Source organism: Crinia signifera, chromosome 7, assembly GCF_055691185.1.
Source record: "Crinia signifera chromosome 7, ASM5569118v1, whole genome shotgun sequence".
Taxonomy (NCBI): Eukaryota; Metazoa; Chordata; class Amphibia; order Anura; family Myobatrachidae; genus Crinia; species Crinia signifera.
The window spans coordinates 71,546,026-71,564,043 of NC_139223.1; the positions used below are offsets into that span (position 1 = coordinate 71,546,026).

Below are 18,018 nucleotides of genomic sequence, written 5' to 3' on the forward strand. Positions count from 1 at the left end.
GCTCCCTGTACTATATGGCAGTCACTGATACTCCCTGTATTATATGGCAGTCACTGATGCTACCTGTATTATACGGCAGTCATTGATGATCCCTGTATTATATGATGTCATTGATGCTCTCTGTATTATATGGCAGTCACTGATGCTCCCTGTATTATATGGTAGTCACTGATGCTCCCTGTATTATATGATGTCATTGATGCTCTCTGTATTATATGACAGTCACTGATGCTCCCTGTATTATATGATGTCATTAATGCTCTCTGTATTATATGACAGTCACTGATGCTCCCTGTATCATATGTTCACAATGATGCACTCATGTTTGACAAGCACTGATGCTCCCTGTATTGTATGGTAGTCACTGATACTCTCTGTATTATACAGTATGTCTGTCATTGATGCTCTGTTTTACAAGGTGGTCACTGATGCTCTCTGTATTATGTGTCAGTTACTGATGCTCTCTGTATTATTTAGTAGTCACTGATGCTCTCTGTATTTTATATGGGTCACAGATGCCCTCTGTATTATATGGTGTGCGCTCTCTGTATTATATGGCAGTCACTGATGCTCCCTGTATTATATGATGTCATTAATGCTCTCTGTATTATATGACAGTCACTGATGCTCCCTGTATCATATGTTCACAATGATGCACTCATGTTTGACAAGCACTGATGCTCCCTGTATTGTATGGTAGTCACTGATACTCTCTGTATTATACAGTATGTCTGTCATTGATGCTCTGTTTTACAAGGTGGTCACTGATGCTCTCTGTATTATGTGTCAGTTACTGATGCTCTCTGTATTATTTAGTAGTCACTGATGCTCTCTGTATTTTATATGGGTCACAGATGCCCTCTGTATTATATGGTGTGCGCTCTCTGTATTATATGGCAGTCACTGATGCTCCCTGTATTATATGGCTGCCACTGATGCACTCTTACATGGCAAGTATTGATGTTCCCTGTATTATATGGCCACACTAATGCACTCTTATAAGGCAAGACTAATGCTCTCTGTATTATATGGTCACGCTGATGCACTCTTATATTGCAAGCACTGATGCTCCATGTTGTAAATGCTAGTTATTGGTGCTTTCTGTTTCATGTGATGGTAACTGATGCACTCTGTGCTAAATTGTGGGCACTATGATGTTTGCTAGAGTATATGGCAGTCACCCTGATATTCTCTGTATTTTATAGTGGTCCCTGATGTGACCAACTCCTGGAACAGGAGGTTGGCTGAGGTGGTATACCTGTCAGACCATAGCACGGTGTCCTAAAACAAGCTGCTGTGTTATATCACTGATGCTCTCTGTATTATGTAGCCACTGTGGTGCTGTCATTTTGTCTGCATTGTACGGTGGCCACTGTGATGTTCTCTGTGATGTTGTCTGAATTATTGCAATTCTCCCTGCAATGCTTTATGTATTGTATTGTGGGCACCATGACTCCTGCATTATATGCATAAAAGTAGAAGATGACTTGACGACTATGGATTGAGGTGGGGAGTGTTAGGCTGAGATGAGGCTTTGCAAAGCGTAGTTTCGCCTCTCGTCACACCAGTGATAATGTCCTGCTTTTGTCACAGCACTGCATTAGGAATTTGTGTCAAATGCATCTCTTCCTAACTCAAAGTTCATAAATCCATCTTGTATTCTATTATCTGTTTCTTCATGCCTGGGAGATCAAAAACAGATTGTTTATGCATTTATTTCATTTTATACAGTAGCATATTTTAACCACTAGTCAATTGATTTAATACATTCTGTAATGTAGCAATTCATGATTGACAAATAGATTTGTGAATTGGATGAGATTTTCCAAATTATATATTTACAAAGGAGAATCAAGGTGCATAAAGGGATTCGGTATGAAAACCCGATGGTCAAAATCCCGACGGTCAAAATCTTGACAGCTATTAACAGACGGTCAAAATCCCGAAATTTAAAATCCCGACAAGGTCAAAATGCCGACATAAAGAATGTAGACAGGTGAAAAAGTCAACATAATTTTCGGTCGACAGGTCGCGAGGTCGACATGAGTTTTTCACAGGTTTTTTTACCCGAATGTGGACACAGTCGACATGGACACAGTTGGAAGTGAACCGCAGCCCCTCGCATCGCTCGCTTCGCTCGCCATGCTTCGGACACACTATTTTTTTTCCCCACCCCAGTGGATGGTAGGGCATGAAATACTGCCTGTCGGCACATGTCGGGTAAAAAAACAGTGAAAAAACCCTTGTCGACCTCGCGACCTGTCGACCGAAAGTCATGTTGACTTTTTCACCTGTCTACATTCTATATGTCGGTATTTTGACCTTGTCGGGATTTTGACCGTCGGTCCATGGTTGTCGGTATTTTGACCGTCGGTATTTTGACCATCGGGATTTTGACTGCATCCCGCATAAAGAACACGTCCAAATAAGTAAGGACCAACTTATTCACATATCTATAGCCTTATAAATGATATTACAGCAATTTTGTACATATACCTCCAGATTGTTCTATGGGAATCTGTGTACTTTTGTGATTGTAATGTTGTCACAAATTGGACTTACTGTACAAACCTGTATGTGCACTAAGTGATTCCACTTCATAGCTGGACATAACAAATAGTTATTGGACATGTTTTCTAGCTACAAGAAGTACTTAGCCAGGGCTAGTGCAAGGGTTCTTGGCACCCTAGGCATACTTCTGCCCCCCCCCCCCAATTACCCCTTTCCCGGTCAGTCAGATGAAAGTGCTCCAGCCATCTACCAATCAGCTTACTGAAAACTATTCACTGTCTGGCTGCAGGCTGGGAAGCAGGAAGAGAATGCTGCCTGTTTGCTCTGATTGTATGTGATTCACAATCAGAGCGACCAGTCACCATTCTCTACTGCCTCCCAAAAGCTCACAACCCAATCTGCCCAAATTTAAAGGGTCCTAGAATTGGGGGGCCCTAGGGCTTCTACCCTTTGAGCCCATACATTAAGATGGCTCTGAGAATGTATCAGGAATGCTGATATCGCTGAGGATGCAATGCGGGCAATCCAATTAGCAGCATCTCTAGCGTAAATATGAGGGGTGTGCTCATGTTTGTCTTGTGGGGGAGGGGAGCGGAGAAGTTACATTTAGGCATTAGGGGTGTACTTAGGTTTAGGCTGGGGGGAGGTTAGGATAAGGTGGTGGGCAATGCGAGCTAGGGGGGAGGGTTAGGATAAGGAGAGGGAGTGTTAGGCTGGGAGAAGGTAGATGTACATACTGGACCACTGTCGGGATACCCTCCTTCAGGATGCTGGTCATCAGTATATATTCCATAGACACTGATAAAAGAAAAGTATGGTTCCATGGGTTTAGGAGGCAGCATCGGCTAAACAGTGTTGGAAAAACAAATTAATTTATACAGAAATATATATAGAAATAAAACACTATATAATGTAGCTCAGTGTCCTAACATAAATCATTACACATGCCATTTTCTTAGTGTTCTAGATATCCAAAGAACCCAAGCCTACTATACGCATGCAGTTTAGTATGCGTCAGGCATAGGCGCAATACAGCACCAGTGGGCTGGGCAATATAATTGGATTTGCATCAGAAAATGAGAGCGGCTGGTGAGGGACTTATGGGTGGGTGGCTGCAGCCTGATTGATGCACTCAATTACTCCACCCCCGCCCACCTCCTGAAATCCGTGGCAACTGGAAAGGTCTTTATAACATGCCGGTGGAAAAGTGGGACCCGCGACTCTGCTTCATTCAGATATTAAATAAATAAGGGGTGCCCTCTAGCAGCCGGCGCTTCAGGCAGCTGCCTAAAGCTGCCTAGTGTTAGCACCGGCCCTGTAAGTAGCGTGTTTTGGAATTGGTGCCGCTGGGACATGGGTGCCACCATCTTGCCCAGAGTAAGCGGATCACATCCAATTCCAGCACTGAATTTGAGCACATGACTCTGAGCAGAATCTCTAGCAGGCTCCAATCTCAGGCTATCCCTGCTCATCTCTCATTGCCTGGGCAACTTCTGCCGAAACTTACCGCAGATTTTAGAGTTTGGCTCCACAGTATTGCTACCATCTGCTACTGTGTCTCTTTAAATTCTAGCATGTCCTGATGTGTTCTTTATTCATCCCTGTATTTAATAGCTGTGCACTTCAATCCCAGCCTGTCCCTGTTGTAGTCAGTGGCGTGTGGTGAGGTGAGGCAGGTGAGGCACAGCCTTTCCTTTCCTCTCATACTAACATACATGTATATGCTGGAGTTTTGAATTGACCTGCTCCTGTTATTATTCAATCTGAGTCTCTTGTACTATACAACTGCCTCTCAGCTGAGAGCTATCCACAGCTATTACCTGAGCATTACATTTAATTTCACTCAGTGGCGGCTCTTACCATTTAGGAGGACGGGGGCTGCCGCAATGCAAGCCCCCTCCTCCGCTGTCGCTGCCAATGCCCCCGTTGCGATTCCCACGCCGCCCCGGCCGCCAGTCCTCTGCACGGGGCCAGTGGATGCACAGTAACTTCATACATGCTGAGCATGCGCTGGCTCAAGCCTCCATGAGGCTTAATCCAGTTCCCGGGTATGGCGCCTGTGTAGTATCGTCTGTGGTACTGCGCATGCGCAGAGCCCGATTTAGGGGCTACCACACATTTGTGCAGAGAGAGGCATCCTGGAGGGAGGGCACACCTCCCAATGGGACTGCCTTGAGTGACTGGCAGGTCAGACTTCCAATAGGAAGTCACTGCCAGTCACATTGAAGCCACATTGGCTTCACTTTAGGCAGAGACAGTGGAGGATTTTGCCTGAGGGGGCTGCAGCCCTGCTTTCACTTATTCAACTATGTATTGCTTTTTAAAATATAATGCAGTCTTCAATACCTGCAGTATCCAGTCTCCCTTGTTGTATTCTTCCTATTGGGCTGTACTTCCCTCCGTGCTACATCTGGACGTACTCACCAGTCTTCTAAGAACTGTTCATACTCCTGGGCATTCTACATTACTATTATGTGATCCACTCCAGTGCTACAGCCTGAATGCCCACAAGCACCCATGCTCTCTTCTGTATACCAGATGTTCTACTAGAGGCGGATTTAGATCCCATGGGGTCCTAAGAAAGATAATGTTTCAGGGACCCCCTAGAGGATCTATATACATATATTACAAAAATCTGCTTTTGTAAGCATCTGCTTCCACATGCCCCATTTGCTTCTGCAATGCCCTATAGAAGCCTATGGGCTTCTTCTGCAACCCACCGCTGCCCCACCCCCACAGACCCCCACTGCCCCCCCCCCCCTCCACACCTGTCTCTGGGCTCATGGTGGAGCTAGCCAATGGCAGTATGGGGCAGGCTGAGAAAGCCACTAACCGACTTTTCAGGCACAGAAATTTGGAGCGTATTTGGAGCCCCATACAGCCCGGTCACTGCCAGCTTAATAGCGTATCTGTCTCGGAATCTGGGCTAATTGCTATTGCCATCGTGGACACCCAGCACCTGGAGCGCACTGCCAAAATAAGGGAGATTGCACCCTGATAAGGAGGGTAACCATACATGCTCTGAAAAAGGGATTGTGTCCATTTATATCCAGAGGAGACATATTCTGTGACTTGTAACTATGGCCCTTATTCTGCTCGGTGCGGCCGGATCCGATTATGCGGCCAGGACCGTGCGTGCGAAACCCCGCCTTCCATACGGATCGCCAACTCCGTCCGTACGCGGTAAGAAGCTGGCCGAACGGACCGCACATGTATTTTTCATGGAATACGCCTCCCCCATTCGATGGTCCACCAGCTCCCGCAACCTCAGACCACACGTACATTTTTCCGTGCAAAAGCAGGGATCTGGGCGGGCAGCTGACATCCGGCGATGTCATATGTCCGCCCCCTACACGTGCGTCACGGCCGCATTACCATACGTACGCCCAGCGTTTGCATGGGAACGCCCATGAAACGCGGGGCGTATGCATATGGTAATGAGCCCAAATAGCCCTTCACGCCCCTCTCCACCCCCTGTTCGGAGTGTTCACATTTCATGCGGGATTTGGCCGTACACCCCGCTCGCACATGCGCAGAGACGCCTCTGCACATGCGCAGACACAAAACATCGGCGGCACGAATGCACGCGGATATTACCGCACCGATCAGATTAAGAGCCTATATTACTACTGCCTCATTACAAATCAAGCAATAAGAGACATTGAATATAAGCCGTATAAGCCTCACAAAGAGATATCATATCATTGCCTCTTTATTTTAACTATTTGTGTTATATTTTGTATGTCCATTTGATTGAAGTGCACTTCTGTAATTAAGAATTATTTGTTAAAAATCTCTTTATTAAAAAGAGAGAAATTATTATCTTATAAAGTGTTGTAATTATTATTAGAGTAAAGCTGCGACTTCCAAGATCTTTATTGTCACCATCCTCTACATATTTCTAAACAAAAGAGGTAAACAATTCCTCTGGATAGATTGCTGCAACTAAACTGTAAACAAATAAACCAAATTATTGCCACCAGTGATAGAGCCAGCGCTACTGTGTGACCTAGAGGGCGAGATTCACAAAACTAAAAATGCCGTAAAAAAAACAGTTTTCGGGTTTTTTACCACATTTTCATATGCAGCAAAGCCCCGCTGGGGGTTCGCTGTGACGGGTTATGCCAGTTCTTTGTGGCATAACCCCATGGAAGCTTATGGGCTTCCTTTTGCGTCCCCCGCCGCGCCCCCCCCCCCCCCACTGCCGATCCGCGCTGCCCTCCCTCACCTGTGTCCAGGCAGCCTCCTGCTGTGCTGCCCGGAACAGTGATCTCCTCCTCCCTGCACAGCTTCCGGGTGCAGGGAGGAGGAAATGAGCCCTCACACAGCCGGGTAAGGGTTCATGGAGGGAGGGGGACCCGCAGCACATCTCCGGCCATCGCTTTTGCATTAATAATCGCATATGTTACTGCATATGCGATTATTAAAAAAGCGAATGCCGGCGATGTGCTGCGGGAGTTATTAGAGAATCCCGCCCAATGTCACTTGCTTTTTTCAGGCATAGAGAGAGTGTGTGAATACTTATGGTGATTGCCGGGCCCTGCCTGCACCTGTTATATTAAATACATGATAACATGTATTGTATGTTTGTATGTGTTTAGTGATCCCCTGCACTAGATGGTTGTCACCATGGTTTTGTACAGTATAAAGCACTATATAGTATAGAATACAACGGACACATGTAACCCCAGCTGGTTGCCTGGGATGGTTCCTCTGCAGCAAGATGTGCTTCACATGGATTTTCCATACACTGTACAGAATATTATACTACTAAACAAGCATCTAATTTCCCATATCTGCATTGGGTCCTTATATGGCTCGTCTCCCACAATGTAACCTTCGTAGTGCGCCCAACATGGCTGCCTCACCTGGTACACTTGTGGATTGGATGAAAAATACTCTACACTGTAATCACCCCATTTTGTGTAATTTCTGCTAGGGATAACCTATTCAAAGCAGAATAATCTTCGTAGTGCGCCCAAGATGGCTGACTCACCTGGCACCTTGTTAGGGTAGAATACACAACTTATATTATAAAATTATTATTATTATTATCCAAAATGACTGCATATTCACTGCATTGTACCCATACTTGCGTACGCTCCCGGAATGGCCGGGAAGCTCCCGATAATCGGGTCCCCCTCCCAGCCCCCTGGAAAGTGGGCAATTCTATCGCATCACCCTGCATCCCCCGCACTCTCCTTGCCCAGTGCACCAAATACTGCGGTTCATAGGTCTGCGGCAAGGGGGTGGGGCTAAAATGACATGAATTGCGCCATTATAGCCCCTCCCTCAATCTGGAGAGCCGCAAATTGCTGCCTTTGACTGCCAAGGGGGCGGGCTTGGTGATGTCAACCTTGACCCGCCCCCCTGACATGTACTTTCTGATCCCCTCTCTGGCCTGAGAGGCGAATAAAGAAGTAGGCAAGTATGATTGTGCCTATTGTGCTCTCAAGGCTTTCTTTCTGTCTGTGTGACTTATCTATTGCTGTACTACCCCACATTGAGTCCTGTTGGAGAAAGTGCACTATATAAATAATCCTACTAATTGCTCATATTGCTGTTTCTAATATCCTTTGTGCATGAGAACACACCTATATTTAGCACTATAGTTACAATCTACTGGAGTCCAATAGATATTTATAAGCTTAATTGGTTATATTGCTGATTCTATATCATTTAATACTGTAATAAATCTTAAACCCATTGTTTCTCTACATTAACATTAATCCAACATAGCATCACATTACAGAACAGCATTACACAACATGCTCCACACGGTCAATGACTGAGATTAGCAGCGTGTTCTGGGAAATTTATACTTGCACCATCTGTGGTACTGAGAGCATTTAAAGTAAAATGACTGAACAAAAATGATTATACACCAAGTGAACATATTATCATGGTTCTAACAAATATATCATGTTCTAGCACGAACATAGCTAATAATGTTTTCTACATAGCTTCTGGTTTAATATGTATATTGGCCCTGATTCATAGATATACTGAATGCCATTTTTTTCATACTGTAGTTGAGCAATTATCTTCAGTCTGCTCCTGCATCTAAGTTGCACAGCGCATGTGCAGCAATGGTCTTGTGATGCTGGTCGCAAAGTGATTGACAGGCAGGGACTATATGTCAGAGACAGTCTGCACTTTTGGGCAATGGTGGCAAAAGTGCAGACATGCTGTGACCATATTGAGGACTGGAGCTTATTTGAGGCTGGGACTCGATCCCGTACGCTCTTGCAATGTGTCTGGTGTCTCACTTCCTGCAGCCATACTGCATGACAGCAGAGATACACCTCTGAAGCAAGACTCGTTTCATTTGATACACAGGACAAATATTGTGACACATCAAAAGTGTACTTAGGCACAAATATATTAAAAACCTAATGCGACTAAACCATTAATTGATTACCATGGACAGAGCAATATTAAGGGTTCCATCCTAGGCTGATACATTTGTACCGCTTACCACCCCCCTTCCTCCCCAATTCACCATCCTTCCTTTCTCAACCCCAACCTTGGGGGTTTCAGTGTTACACTAAATCCTGTATATACAGAAGGAGTGCCTCTCATACAGCGCCGGGAATCACCAGAATGCCCCTGCTGGCGATCGCCGGTGGAGAGGCGCTCCATCTGACTGGGACGCATAAGTCTCACTCGCAAGCGAGTCCCAGTCACTTGCCAGCGGGGAGAGCGGAAACCCTGCCCATTTCATCTTCAGGGAGATTGCAGGGTTAGAGGGGGGTGTGGGGAGGCGGCGGGGACTAGCAGGGACCGGCGGGGAGTTGGCGGGAGGTGGCGGAGAGCTCTGTCGGAACGGGGCACACGAGCGTCTCATGCACGCACACCCCCTTCCGACAGATGGGGGGGCTGGCGGAGGCTGGCAGCTGGCGATTCTATCCCGCTCCATAAGTGGCAGTAACACATTTTGAGTAATAATGAACAATGGTCATCAATGGATGATATCCTCCCTGTACCCTCCAGTGGCCCTTGTTGCAATATAATTACAGAATTAAGTGCAAATCACCACTTTAAAGAGACATGCTTGGAGTCTGAGAAAGCAACTGTGAGCAAATGATAGTAAGTGCAGCCCAGTCGTATACAGCTCCTGTGGTGCAAGAGGCTCATCCTCCTCCTCCAAGTGGAGGATATCACAGAGGAAATGAGATTCATCAGTTTCTGTAGAGGGCTCACACCAAACTACTGGGACAATTCAACTAGTAACTACACTCCAAATTTTTGATTATTATGGCTTTGCACGTTCCCAGTTCTTATGCTATGTCATTGAAATAAATTGGGTGTAATTATTTTTGGCTCTTGTGTAGTTTTCCGGGTTGAGTACGCTCGTTAAACTATCTAAAATAAACTAACTTAACTCCATGCCAACGTGGATAGTTCATACCCCCACTATCCACGTTGGCATGGAGTTGATTTTAGATAGCTGGCGCCGTGAAACTACACAAGTACCTTATTTTTTTTAGGAGTATTTAAAAAAAATACACAAATCATATAGTACCCTAAAAAAAAATCTTCAAATACATACTTTAAAAGAGTATAGATATCTATGATTGTCCCAAAAAAAATGATAGAACAACTTTTTTTTTGTAAAATAAATGTATTTTTAGTCATTTAAAGCCACCCATAACTCTGTTATACCTGTCTGGCATATTTCAATATATTATAATAACCAAATAATGATGTGTTATTATTGGCCCTATTCCGCTAAGGAAAAACTACCTATTTCATCATTTTAGGGGTGTTTCTGAACCTAGCACCCAATTTAGAGTTGATCGCTAATGTTAGAATTTGAAGTGGACTGCGAGGACTAAGCCAACATCCAGACAGAAACGCATTTGGTAAAAATTATGAGAATTGTGTAAGGAATTCACAAACCATTGGAAGAATTTTCTGTCTGTGCAAATGTAAGTAAGTCTGAGGATTCCACTAATGTGAGACTGAGACAGGCTGTAAGTGGTCATGGCTGACACCACAGACCCTCTTTAAAAAATTACTGGGCACGCCTTCTTTTTTTCCACCACACCTAAAAAAAAGTCATGTTATCACCCCTAAATGTCGGCTTTCTGTCAGTCAAATTGCAAGAGGATAAATATTACAATCCAAAGGCAATTTTTGTTGCTAATTTTGATTAAATCAGTACACATGCAGTGCACATGGTTTTGCCCATTTTCCAAACAAATTTGTACTGCAATCAGATCTGAATAAGGGCCATAGTGCAAATCTCACCGTGCTATGCCGCTCCTGGTCCCGATTCGATCCAGATGCGCAGCCCCTCTGCATCGGAATCCAATGCAGAAATAGACTGTGCAGAAAAGTCTATTTCTACTATCTCGGTACAAGGACCATGCAGCTCACTATAGCATAGCACCCGCCACCACCCTGCCACGCCATTCCTCCCTCCCAGCTGAAGCCTGCACTCCACTGCCAATATTTGGATTGACCCGTGTGGCAACAGCATTAGCCAGCAAGCAGCCCACTTTCTAAACTTCACTTCTACCCACTGATATCCATGATAGCATTGAGTCCACAGTAATGTGTGCAAAGTAATCATTTTGGAACAGGGGAAACCTTTTTTTTATGTCTTTATCTGTCACTAAATATTCATTAAAACTGTCACCTTTTGTAATAAACTCTAGAACTTTGCAAACTCTTTCCATTAGTAAATAACAAATCTGAATATTGTGAGAGAAGCAGGGATTTACTGCTGCTAATCAGCTAGCAGAGGTCTTAAATTACAGATGTTACACTGCAGATAATGATCACCGCCTTGACTATTAGCCACAAAGGGGTTTGATCTCCCCCTGGAGAATTATTGTGGGATTTTTAAGCAGCAATTATTTATTTCACTTTGGCAGCTGGAAATGTGTAAATCCGGTTTATGAACATGTTACATTTAATAGACATCATTTTGATGTTTTTAAAATGTCAAGGGATATTACTGTAGGATAATTCTGTGGGGTAGAGGAGTTTGGCATTCTGAACCAGTAATAACACAGGAATACAATGTGAGTTACCTTATGTTTCTTAGCAGAGTGACTTATTTTTAGTGTATAACTACATTTACTATACAACTGTGCTGATTACTGGTTCCGGATGATAGATCTACAGTGTCTAGATAGACAGTCAATTGGTCTACCCCCAAAAGGTGGACATGCAATAGGTTGACAGGGTGAAAAGGTCGACCTGAAAACGGTAAACACATAACAAGGTCTACATGAGTTTTTCATGATTTTTTTTAAACCTACTTCTTCTTACTTCACCATCAATGTCGGGATATAGGGAGAATAAAATAGAGCCTGATGTATGGCTAGCCACGCGAGGGTATACATTAAACAAATTGGGGGTCCATGTCGACAGCTGTTTACATTGACACAAAAAATTCAGTTGAAATCATGTTGAGCTTTCATATGTTTAACTTTTTCATGTCGACACACACAACCTTTGACCATGTCGACCTTTCCCATACCAACCGTTCCTATTTTGACATTTTGACCCTATTGACCTTTTGCATATAAATTTTTAAGGATAGACCTATGGACTGTATCTAGACACTGTCTATCTAATAATCCACACACCTGTGTCAGGATTCTTGGTTTTGAGGACCCAGTTGTGACCAAGTGACTTGGAGACTTACTATACTGATTCCGGAGAAGCTGGAATCAACTCTGGATGATGTCTTTGGACGAGAGCAATAAAGAATGTCTCTTGGCAAAGCAACTGACAAATGCCTTCTTGGCTATTTAACAATTCATATTTTGGGTAGGTAATCACGCTCAAATTCAATCTGTACTAAATGACTATGTGCGGTAAGGAGCAGCTTAGTATCGGGGTTCTCCAGTCCCCAATGGGGCTTACAATTTGAAATGTGATAATACTAAGGGCTCTACTTTTGTTCTAATGGGTATGATGGGTGGAGAGAGGTATAAAAGGAAAGGAGATGCATGTGTGGTAAAAATAGAAAGTTTTTATTCTAAATGAGTAAGATTATGTTATAGCACATCCTGGGTTTGTCAACAGGAATAGGCCAGCGGGGTATCACTCTAGCGCACCCCTCTAAAAGGGGCTTAAGGGTGTCTTTTAGGGATCCCTTTAAGCAAAGGCCCCTTACCTGGGACCTATGTTGCGGTACTGGTCACTGAGGCTGGGCATTTGGACCATCATGCTTAGCTATTTTTGGATGTGGTAACAATGTATTTTTCCATCCTCAAATTATGCTGCATTCTGTTACACTTGTATTCCAACATTGGTGTGTCCATGCTCTTTTCCCTTTGATGGGACTTTGAACTATGCTGCTTATAAAGACTTTGATTTTTTGGAATCTTTGAAAATTGGATATGCAGGCTTCTTTTTTTACATATATATATATATATATATATATATATATATATATTTATAAATACAGAAAAGATCAGGGTGCGCTAAGGTAAATTGTACAACTTTCTTATTAAAACATAAATATTTAATAAAAAGCCTCTGTATGTATCTAGTAAAATTGAGGGGGCACTATACCATCTCATTGATCACAGCAAAGTTCCACAGCTTACCAGGTTAACCAAATGAATGTTCTCCCAGTTGTGAGATTGTCCCATCACCTAGATCAGTAGTAGCCAACTCCAGTCCTCGAGAGCTATCAACAGTTCACTTTTTTTAGAGCATCTTGCTGTGGCACAGGTGCACCCAAAGGTGGAGCTAATTCCTTCACTTATGTTTCTGTGTGGATACCTGGAAAACGTTAACTGTTGGTAGCTCTCGAGGAATGGAGTTGGCTATCCCTGACCTAGATTAACTTCTGTGTGTTTTCTCTCCATCGCAAATTGGAGCTTTCCTTGTATTTTACCTTTAACCACCCATCAATGAGGTCATTATGATACATGTGGCTATTTAATATTTACTTCATATGCCAATTGTCCTGATGAAGTCTCAGTTCTGTATATAAATTGTGAATTTACTCCAGAAATTGAGAATGGAAAAAAACTAAACTGTGAATTAACCTGTATGTAATACTGAAACATGTTTTAATAAAACGGTATTATGCTTTTTTATACAAGAAGTATTATGTGGGGAAAAAATATATATAGGGGCCCAGCACTCTCTAATGCAAAGTCTTACTGCTCCTCCTACTGCTGCCAGCCTGTGTCACTGCAAAGCTGAGTACCATTATTAACTTTCAGCAACACAATAACAGAATGTTTGTTATCTTTACCCTTGTATAAATTACATAATGTGAATTTTTGACAGAGGTAGGTGATAGATGAAAAAACCATGACACATTATAATAATTTGCTTTATTTTAGTGGATAAACTGAGGTGTTATAGGCCCTTATTTAGATCTGATCGCCGTACAAATTTGTTCTCAAAATGGGCAAAACCATGTGCACTGCAGGTGGGGCAGATGTAACATGTGCAGACAGAGTTAGATTTGGGGGGCGGGGGGTTATCTTGTTTCTGTGCAGGATAAATACTGGCTGCATTATTTTTACACTGCAATTTAGAATTCAGTTTCAACACACCCCACCCAAATGTAACTCTCTCTGCACGTTGCATCTGCCCCACCTGCAGTGCACATTGTTTTGCCCACTTTGAGAACAAATTTGTACTGCGATCAGATCTGAATAAGGGCCATAGTGTAATTAGCTATTTGATGGTCACAAATACCCTAATGCTTAACAATAAAAAATCCTCTCCTGGGACTCTGATATTAGGAAGGTTTGAAGGTATGCAGTGTTTGAGTGTTTTGGTGTTTTAAATGAAGATTTCTTCTAGAGATAAATGAGATTGTGGTGAGATTTCAGGCATATTAGGTTTTGCAGTGATCCAGGCATTTTGCAGAGGTACATATTTTCCACAATACAACCTGAGTTCCACTTTCTCTTCTTGCACATTTGCATCTTGAGGAATTTATTGCCTATAAATAGAACTGGGAGAAAGTCGGTCAGTTCCTTCTGCTGTGAGGTGTCATTGAGGTAGCCCTAAAGCATTAAAGGAAAAATTCTGATATTGGAATGTGAAACAGTTTTGCTCATCTTCCTACCATCGTCCCGGTTCCTTATTAATGTTTGACTGCATAGTGCCATTTCTATTGTTCTGTGTGATGGATGCAATTATCAGTATATTTTCTTACTAGTATGCCCGCTCAAAGCAAAAGCTTCGAAAGCTAGTCTGCTATCTTCTGTGTTTGTGCATGTGTGAGAAAGAGATGCAGTTTCACTCTCTGCCAGCAGATGGCAGTGTTTTGGAGACTCATGGACACTAGACATATATAGATGATTTTGTCTACAATGTAATAGAACATGCTTCAATATGATTATAAACCCTTTGAGTGCCAAGTGAATTTGTCAAAATGGGTGTGAACATTGCCAAATAAACATTTTTATTGATCAAAATGACCTGTAATGTTTACCTTATATATAGGGAAAATAATCTTTTTTTACACAACATTTTTTATTTGAATTTATATAACAAATGTGAGCATCGCTGTCATTTTTAGTGGATATTATGTACATCGCTCATAGAGATGTTGGCACTCAAAGGGTTAAAAATTATGGTAAATACAGTAGCATAGATACTGTGCTCATAAATGCATATGTCAAGCTGCCTTATATATTTTACTCCATTATTGTCTACAAATGTTCTGTAAAATAAAAATGTCAAGAATATTTATCTATTGTGACCTCAGATTTTGCTTTTAGGCTAGTGAAAGCAGTTTTCTGATTGATTGTTGCTTGTAATACTTGTTATGGAACTGATGGATACTTCCTGTTGAATAAAATAATTTAACACAATCAGCTGAGAGATCGGCAACAGTATGCTGCACATAGGCCCCTTATTCAGATCTGATCGCAGTACAAATTTGTTCTCAAAATGGGCAAAACCATGTGCACTGCAGGTGGGGCAGATGTAACATGTATAGAGAGAGATAGATTTGTGTGAATTATTTTGTTTCTGTGAAGGGTAAATACTGGCTGCATAATTTTTACACTGCAATTTAGATTTCAGTTTCAACACACCCCACCCAAATTATTATTATTATTATTATTATTATTATTATTATTATTATTAACAGTTTATTATATAGCGCATACATATTCCGCAGCACTTTACAGAGAATATTTGAACATTCACATCAGTCCCTGCCCTAGTGGAGCTTACAATCTATATTCCCTACCACATATACATGCACACAGACATTCTAGGGTTAATTTTGTTGGGAGCCACTTAGCCTACCAGTATATGTATTTTTGATTGTGGGAGGTAACCAGAGTACCCGGAGGAAACCCAGGCAAGTACAGGGAGAATATACGAACTCCGCACAGTTAGGGCCATGGTGGGAATAGAACCCATGACCACAGCACTGTGAGGCAGTAATGCTAACCATTACACCATCCGCACTGCAACAAATGTAACACTCTGCACATGTTACATTGTTTTGCCAATTTTGAGAACAAATGTGTACTGCGATGAGATCTGAATAAGGGCCATAGTCCAAGTGAACATGATATAAGTGTGTTTGAATAGTTGATCATGTGACTTACAGCCACCCATGTGATGACCTCTCTAGTCATGTACGCCCCACTGCAAAATTTGATTGTGTTAATTCATGAACTTCTTGCCAAGTAAATATATCTCCAAGGCTGATATTCTATTTACTTTGTGATGAAAATTGTCTGATATTATATGTAATGTCACTGTCACGCATCCTATAAACTTAGTGTTTGGGGATTAAAGGCCATTTGCAAAATTCAGATAAGTGCAGAATCTTGAGTGCCTGGGGTGGATGCTACTAACCCCTAAAAGACCAGTCCTTTCTATAAAATGGTCTGATTCATTGTGACTCATGTGTCAAGTTGCGTTCAGTTTTATTAAATCATGAAATGTGGCTTATTGAAATAACTTAATACAATATGACAGATGCATTGTTTTTATGTCAGAAGTACAAAAAAAATCCAACTTGTTTCCCTATAAAATTGGGTCAGGACAAATTACTAGAATCATTGCACAAGTAATAATCATTAGACAATGCTTACATGTCAGTACAAGAAAACTATCTCCACTGTTGTTGCCAGTGATTTACACTTTTTAAATATCAGTATTTGGGGGAGATCTACTAAGCCTTGAAAAGGGACAATGTGTAGAGAGATAAAGGGCTGATTCAGTCCTGATAGCATGGCTGCAATTTTTGCAGATGGACAAAACCATGCTGCTCTGCAAGTGGGACAAATATAATATGTGCAGAGACATCTGGAGATTTTAGGGAGTTATTTTGTTTTTGTGCAGGGTAAATACTGCCTGCTTTATTCTTACTCTGCAGTTTAGTTTTCAGTTTGAACACCCCCACCCAAATCTCTGCACCTGTTACATTTACCCTATTTACAGTGCAACAGGTCTGCATTAGGCCTAAAGTACCAGCCAATCAGCTTTGAAATGCCACACTACAGGCTGTGCTTGATAAACGACAGGTGCTGATTGGATGGTATGTTTATCCTTTCCAGTTTGTAAGGCTTAGTATACTACATTTGCAATCACTTATATAAAATATTGGTACCCTAAGTGGATGATCCAATATACAAGAGAAAAACTGTGGCACTCTAAGGTCTTGTATGAAGATGTATTGAATATTAAGGTAACAATTACCAGGACCACCAAGAGAAATCCTGGGTACTACAACTTCCTGGGGCCCCCACGGACGGAGCTCCCTGCACACTCTGTTGACCCTTGTAATTTCTACTTACCTAAATGCTCATTGCTATGGGCTTCATGCTTGATGCCAGGGGTTAACATGCTCTACCGGGGGTTAACATGCTCGTAGCCATGGGTTTACATGCTCTGCCTGGAGTTACATGCTCTGCCAGGGGTTAACATGCTCGTTGCCATGGGTTTACATGCTCTGCCTGGAGTTACAGGCTCTGCCAGGGGTTAACATGCTCGTTGCCATGGGTTTACATGCTCTGCCTGTAGTAACATGCTCTGCCAGGGGTTAACATGCTCGTTGCCATGGGTTTCCATGCTCTGCCTGGAGTTACAGGCTCTGCCAGGGGTTAACATTCTCTACCAGGGGTTAACATGCTCTTTGTCATGGGTTACATGCTCTGTCATGGGTTACATGCTCTGCCAGGGATTAACCTGCTCTGCCATGGGTTACATGTTCTGTCCGGGGTTACATGCTCTGCCAGGGGTTAACATGCTCTTTGCCATGGACCAGCAATGGGGACCGGGGAGGTGGCGGATGGCAGCGGGGAGCGAGCATCTTGTGCACGCACGTCCCTTTCCAACAGATGGCGGGGCCTGGCAGCTGATGGGGGATGGCAATTCTATTGCCAGTCCCTCCAAGCATGAGGCGGCTCCATCTGTATGTGATATGATTATTACCTTTCCATGCTTCTATAAGACAAAAATTACAGCTTGGACTTCTCAATTATTAGGACCTGTGCCTTAAAAATGTATTGCTAATGTAGCTAGCATAGTTACACTTTGGAGGAAAAA

General features: G+C 42.7%; 1 protein-coding gene across 3 annotated transcripts in view; it reads left to right on the forward strand.

The window, feature by feature from the left end:
* SHISA9 (shisa family member 9) overlaps positions 1–18,018 on the forward strand; it is a 384,122-nt gene that overhangs the window by 60,580 nt on the left and 305,524 nt on the right. The window lies entirely within an intron of this gene.